We start from the raw sequence: 7,008 nt of genomic DNA, 5'->3' as shown, positions 1-7,008 counted from the left end.
GCAAAAACAAGTTAGACGTCCTCTAATTGTTGTTGCAAGTTTTTACGTGGCTGAATTAGGGTTCTAGCAAGAACGTTTTCTTACCTACGTTAAAGCCACAACGTGATTTGTCAACTTCTATTTACCCTTCATAAGGACCCTTTTCATCGATTCCGCTCCAACTAAAGTAGGAGAGACAGACACCCGCCAGCCACCTTATGCAACTAGTGCATGTTAGTCGGTGGAACCGGTCTCACGTAAGCGTATGTGTAAGGTTGGTCCGGGCCGCTTCATCCCACAATACCGCTGAAGCAAGAAAGGACTAGTAACGGCAAGAAAGTTGACAAATCTACGCCCACAACAAATTGTGTTCTACTCGCGCAAGAAGAACTACGCATAGACCTAGCTCATGATGCCACTGTTGGGGAACGTTGCAGAAAACAAAAAAATTTCTACTCGTTTCACCAAGATCATCTAGGAGTTCATCTAGCAACGAGTCATTGGATGCATCTACGTACCTTGTAGATCGCGAGCGGAAGCGTTCAAAGAACGGGGATGATGTAGTCGAACACGACGTGATTCGAATCACCGGAGATCCTAGCACCGAACGGACGGCACCTCCGCGTTCAACACACGTACAGAACAGCCACGTCTCCTCCTTCTTGATCCAGCAAGGGAGGGAGGAGAGGTTGAGGGAGATGGCACCAGCAGCAGCACGACGGCGTGGTGTTGATGGAGCTGCAGTACTCCGACAGAGCTTCGCTAAGCACTATGGAGGTGGAGGAGGTGTTGAGGAGGGAGAAGGAGGCAACCAAAGGCCAAGGACTCAAGGTGTGAAGTCCCTCCTCTCCCCCACTATATATAGGGGTGCCAAGGGGGGTGGCCGGCCCTAGGAGATCCAATCTCCTAGGGGGTGCGGCGGCCTAGGGGGGTTTCCCTCCCCCCCAAGGCACCTAGGAGGTGCCTTCCACTAGTAGGACTCCTCCCCCTTGGAAACCCTAGGCGCATGGGCCTTGTGGGGCTGGTGCCCTTGGCCCAAGCAGGCCAAGGCGCACCCCCTACAGCCCATGTGGCCCCCGGGGATGGGTGGCCCCACCCGGTGGGCCCCCGGGACCCCTCCGGTGGTCCCGGTACAATACCGATAACCCCGAAACTTGTCCCGATGCCCGAAACAGGACTTCCCATATATAAATCTTTACCTCCGGACCATTCCGGAACTCCTCGTGACGTCCGGGATCTCATCCGGGACTCCGAACAACATTCGGGTTACTGCATATACATATCCCTACAACCCTAGCGTAACCGAACCTTAAGTGTGTAGACCCTACGGGTTCGGGAGACAAGCAGACATGACCGAGACGACTCTCCGGTCAATAACCAACAGCGGGATCTGGATACCCATGTTGGCTCCCACATTCTCCATGATGATCTCATCGGATGAACCACGATGTCGAGGATTCAATCAACCCCGTACGCTATTCCCTTTGTCTATCGATATGTTACTTGCCCGAGATTCGATCGTCGGTATCCCAATACCTCGTTCAATCTCGTTACCGGCAAGTCACTTTACTCGTACCGTAATGCATGATCCCGTGACCAGACACTTGGTCACTCTGAGCTCATTATGATGATGCATTACCGAGTGGGCCCAGTGATACCTCTCCGTCATACGGAGTGACAAATCCCAGTCTTGATCCATGTCACCCAACAGACACTTTCGGAGATACCCGTAGTCTACCTTTATAGTCACCCAGTTACGTTGTGACATTTGGCATACCCAAAGCACTCCTACGGTATCCGGGAGTTACACGATCTCATGGTCTAAGGAAAAGATACTTTGACATTCGAAAACTCTAGCAAACGAACTATACGATCTTGTGCTATGTTTAGGATTGGGTCTTGTCCATCACATCATTCTCCTAATGATGTGATCTCGTTATCAATGACATCCAATGTCCATAATCAGGAAACCATGACTATCTGTTGATCAACGAGCTAGTCAACTAGAGGCTCACTAGGGACACGTTGGTGTCTGTTATTCACACATGTATTACGATTTCCGGATAACACAATTATAGCATGAATAAAGACAATTATCATGAACAAGGAAATATAATAATAATGCTTTTATTATTGCCTCTAGGGCATATTTCCAACAATTGGTACCGGTTCATGGCAGCAACCGGTACCAATGCCCCCTTTAGTCCCGGTTGGTGCCATCAACCGGGACCAAAGGCCCCTGTGCTGCCCGCGTCGCGGCCAAAGTTTAGTCCCACCTCGCTAGTTGAGAGGGGCGTGCAGTGGTTTATAAGCCCCACTGCCGCACCCCTCTCGAGCTCCTCTCCACTGCAGGCTTACGGGCCTACTTACTACTGCTTTGCCTGATGGGCCTTCTGGGCCTACTGCGGACCTGAATCCTGGCCCGTGGATGGGTTTCTAGTCGTATTCATGCCGTGGTGGCCCAGTTGGTGGCAATTTTTTTATTTTTTCGCAGTTTTTTTGTTTTCTTTTTTGCTTTATTTATTTTGTTTTGTTTTTACTTACAACAAAATACTTATTTATTTTATTTTATTTTGTTTATAATTACTTATTAATTTTATTTTATGATAATTCTTTTTGCTATTAAAGTTTCTAACAAAAAAAGTTCTTTATGAAAATTCTTTTTGCTTTTAATGATTTTGAACAGAAAATACTTTGATAATTTTATTTGCATCAATTTTATATAATTTTAGTTTCAATAATACTAGAAGTTGCTTATAATGTTTTGAACAGAAAATACTTTGATAATTTTAGTTTCATAAATTTTATTTATGTTATTAAAGTTTTTTGTTTGTTTCTACTTATCTATTTTATTAAAGTTTATATTATTTTGTTTCAAATTACTTATTTATTTTATTTTATTTTGTTTCTGACTTCATTTGTTATTTTTCATGCATTTACTGATTATTTTGAGCTATTGAAAAGCATTTGAAATGAACTCTGAAAAGATTTCAAGTTCGCATGGTATCATCATTTCACCCACATAGCATGTGCGTGAAAGTAGAGAGGCTTACGACACAATCTCCTTTGAAGTATTAGGGTTTCATACGGAAACTCGTCTATTACAAAGAGATTTCATTTCTTTTGAACTTATTTGAACCCCCTTGTTTTTCTGTGTTCAAAATGCACCATTCAAAGCCACATCATCAATTTACAACCCTTTGTGACATCATTTGTTATTTTTCATGCATTTACTGATTATTTTGAGCTATAAGACCATGAAATTGAAAAGCATTTGAAATGAACTCTAAAAAGGTTCCAAGTTGGCATGGTATCATCATTTCACCCACATAGCATGTGCAAGAAAGTAAAGAGGTTTACGGCAAAAACTGGATGCACTTCATGTACAAAACAGACAATCTCCTTCGTAGTATGAGGGTTTCATACGGAAACTCGTCTATTACAAAGGGATTTTATTTCTTTTGAACTTATTTGAACCCCCTTGTTTTTCTGTGTTCAAAATGCACCATTCAAAGCCACATCATCAATTTACAACCATTTCTAACTTTATTTGTTATTTTTCATGCATTTACAACCCTAGCGCCGCTGCATCCTCGTCCCTCCCCCGACCTCTCCTCCTCGCTGCTGCCAGGGTGCGCTGCTGGGCAAAGCCCGGTCGGCGTCGGCGGCGGTGCGATCTCTTCTCCCACGGTTTGCTGGATCTGGCGCGAGCGAATCGCGGCGGTGGTTTGCGGCGCGCTCGAGGCGGAGCGTGTCGGCGCGGGCTTGGGGGTGACGGCAGTTTCCCCTGGTGTGCGTGGGAGTCCGCTCGGGGCGCGCAACGGGGGCCCTCGGCAAGCGGTGGCGGGCACAGGGCTCTCGGCGGCGCTCCGACGTGTGCAGGCGGCGGTGGTCCCTGTGCATGGTCGGCGGCTCCGTCTCTGACCCGGACGGCGCTGGGGATGGCGGCGGCCCGGCGTGGTCGGTGATCTGGATGCGGTGGTGCCGGTGGCTCGCCGATCCGACGGTGCTCCACGGTTCTGCCTGGTGGTGCTAGTGGTGACGGCGGCCCGTGCACGAGAGTTGGATCCCTTCGAACTGATCTGGGTGAAAACTTGCCTTCGGCGTCTGCTAAGACCGGCGGTGGCGGCGCTAGCTGCGTCGTTCCCTTCTTGAAGGCATCGCCGTGGAGAAGTTCAAGGCCACTCTCTGCTACCTCTGGGGGAAACACTAAATTGGATGATCGGATGACAGCGGCGCTCTGGTGTCGTTCCGCCCTTGGGGGCGTCATTCTTGGAGGTACACACGTGATTGAGGGATCATAGGACGGATTCTTTGGTGGAGCGGTGCTTCATCCTACACACTAATGGTGATGGATCTTGATGGCGTGGCGTAGTGCAGATTCGGAGTTCGTTGTGGTAGTATGGACTCGCGCAAGGGGACGACGCTGTCGGGCGTTGTGGTGGCGTCGATGGCAGAGAGACCTGACACGGTACATGGAACAGTACATCTCTGAAGATGTATTGATGGCAGGTGGCTGCGGCAGCCTCATACCCGGCAGGCGTCCTGGTTGAGGAGTGCGCCAGACTGGTTGGTGCCCCATACCCGGCAGGCTTCCTGGTTGGTCTTAGATGTTTAGGTTTGGCTGCGATGTCTGTTTGGTATTAGGCCCAGACTATCTGCGCCCCTTTATTAATTGGATAGGTGTAGCGACAGTTGTTGCTTAGGCGGTGACTTTAGTCTTATTGTTGTATGGCTTTGTAAGATCGTATGAGAATAATTAATAAAGTGGCCGTATGCATCGCCCAGATACATAGGCTGGAGGTCATCCTCCTTTTCTAAAAAAAAGATGAATTTTGTGATGCCTAGTTGTTCCACTTTCGTGCGTGTGTAGCGTGTCATTGTTTTCAGCGTGTCATTGTTTTCAGCGTGTCTAGTTGTTCCACTCTTTTTGTTTCCATCTGGGCCTGGTCTTTGTCTGTGTTTGGGCCCGGTCTGTGTAGAGAGATGTGCATCTTTTTGTTTTGTGCTTTTCGGTGGGCTGCCATGAGAATTGAATGGTTGAACGAGCACATTTTTTTATCATGTTGTTTGTCCTTATTTGCCGCTCCCTATTTACGACTACTCCAATTCTCATTCCTTTTACCAGCAGTTTTGCTTTTAGTTTTTAGATTGCATTTTAAGCATACTTTTCAATTTTTCAACTATGATTTCTATTTTTTTTTCTGTCGAAAGCATGGTGTTGTGCAAGAGGCCCAGTGGCCCATCATGTGCAACTTTTCAACTTTTTCATTATTGTTTCCTTTTTCTTTGACTTGTCTCGTTTCAGTTTTGTGCATAGCACATCCAAGTGTTTTCTTTTCAATTTCTTTGTTCAATTTTTCCTTTCCATCCGGGCCCATTTCTATGTAGTTTTTTTGTCTCCAGTTTTTTTCCACCTTCGTGAAACCAGAGCCAAAAGCCACCAAAGTTCAACCAGCACTATACTTTTTTTGTCCAATTGCAACTTCACCCTCAACTCGCAACTAGGGCTCATAGTTTATAGTTGCCTCAGTTACAAATCCATCATCGACTTGCAACTGGTATCATAATTTTCTGTAGTTCTAGTTGCAAGTCTACCATCGACACTAAATAGGGCTCACCGTTTATTTTTATCCCAGTTGCAAGTCCACCCTTGACTTGCAACTGGGGCCCAATCTTTATTGTCCCAGTTGCTAGTCCACCCACGACTCGCAACTAGGGACCGACCTTTTTTCGGTCTTAGTTGCAAGTCCACCCTTAACTCGCAACTTGGGCCCATCCTTTTCTGTCCCAGTTGCAAGTCCATCTTCGACTCGCAACTCGGGCCCGACCCTTTTTGTACCAGTTGCAAGTCCACCCTCAACTTGCAACTGGGGCCGGGTCTTTTTTTGTCTCAGTTGCAAGTCCAGTCTTGACTCGCAACTGGGGTCCAACCATTTTTTTCCTTCTAGTTGCAAGTCCATCCTTGACTCGCAACTAGGGCCCGACATTTTTTGTCGTAGTTGCAATCTCATCCTCGACTCGTAATTGGGAACCGACCTTTTTTCTCCCACTTGCAAGTCCACCCTCAACTCACGACTGGGGGTCCAACATTTTTTGGTCTCAGTTGCAAGTCAACCATCGACTCACAACTGGGTCTCCCTTTTTTTATACCGGTTCCAAGTCAACCATCGACTCACAACTAGGTCGACCATTTTTAACCAGTTGCAAGTTCCCTATTGACATGCAACGAGACCCTAGATTATGTTTTTTCCTAAGTTGCAAGTCCATCATTGACTCGCAACTGACCAAGTTTTTTATGACACAATTGCAAGTCCATCATTGACTAACTACTGGGCTTGACCTTTTTTATTCGAGTTGCAAATCCACAACCGACTTACAACTGGGCCGAAACTTTTTTGTCCTAGTTGCAAGTTCACCATTAACATGCAATTGGTCTATTTGATTATTTTTCCCTTTTCTTTTCAGAAAGTCACAAATTTTGAAAATGTTCAATGTCTTTTTAAAAATATTTTTCATTTAAAAATTCGGAATTTCAATAATTGTTCACATTTTCTAAATAATGTTCAGAAATAAAACTTTCAAAATGACTAAAAAATTAAAAAATGTTCGCATTTTTTCATGAAAATTGGAATCAAAGTTTTGTTCAAAATTCAAAATATGTTTGAAAAATGTTCAACATATTTAGAAAATATTACTCCCTCCGTCCGAAATACTTGTCGAAGAAATGGATAAAAATGAATGTATCTAAAACTAAAATACGTCTATATACATTCATTTTTTCGACAAGTATTTTCGGACAGAGGGAGTAGTATTTCAAATTTGTCCCCTTTTTCAAAAAATTCAAAGTTCCCTGTCGTTCTCTCGTACGTGCAAAGCCAGCCTCAAACCAAGCACACAAACAAGCACCTTGACTGATCTACAGTACATGCGTAGCGGCCACGGCCGAACTTTTTTAAGCCCGTGTAGCTATACGTGAATCGTGATAGTTTACTTGTGTATATACTGTTAAAAAATATGGAAAAAACA

This window comes from Triticum dicoccoides, chromosome 2B (genome assembly GCF_002162155.2).
Source record: "Triticum dicoccoides isolate Atlit2015 ecotype Zavitan chromosome 2B, WEW_v2.0, whole genome shotgun sequence".
Taxonomy (NCBI): Eukaryota; Viridiplantae; Streptophyta; class Magnoliopsida; order Poales; family Poaceae; genus Triticum; species Triticum dicoccoides.
Note: the sequence above shows the minus strand (reverse complement) of the source record.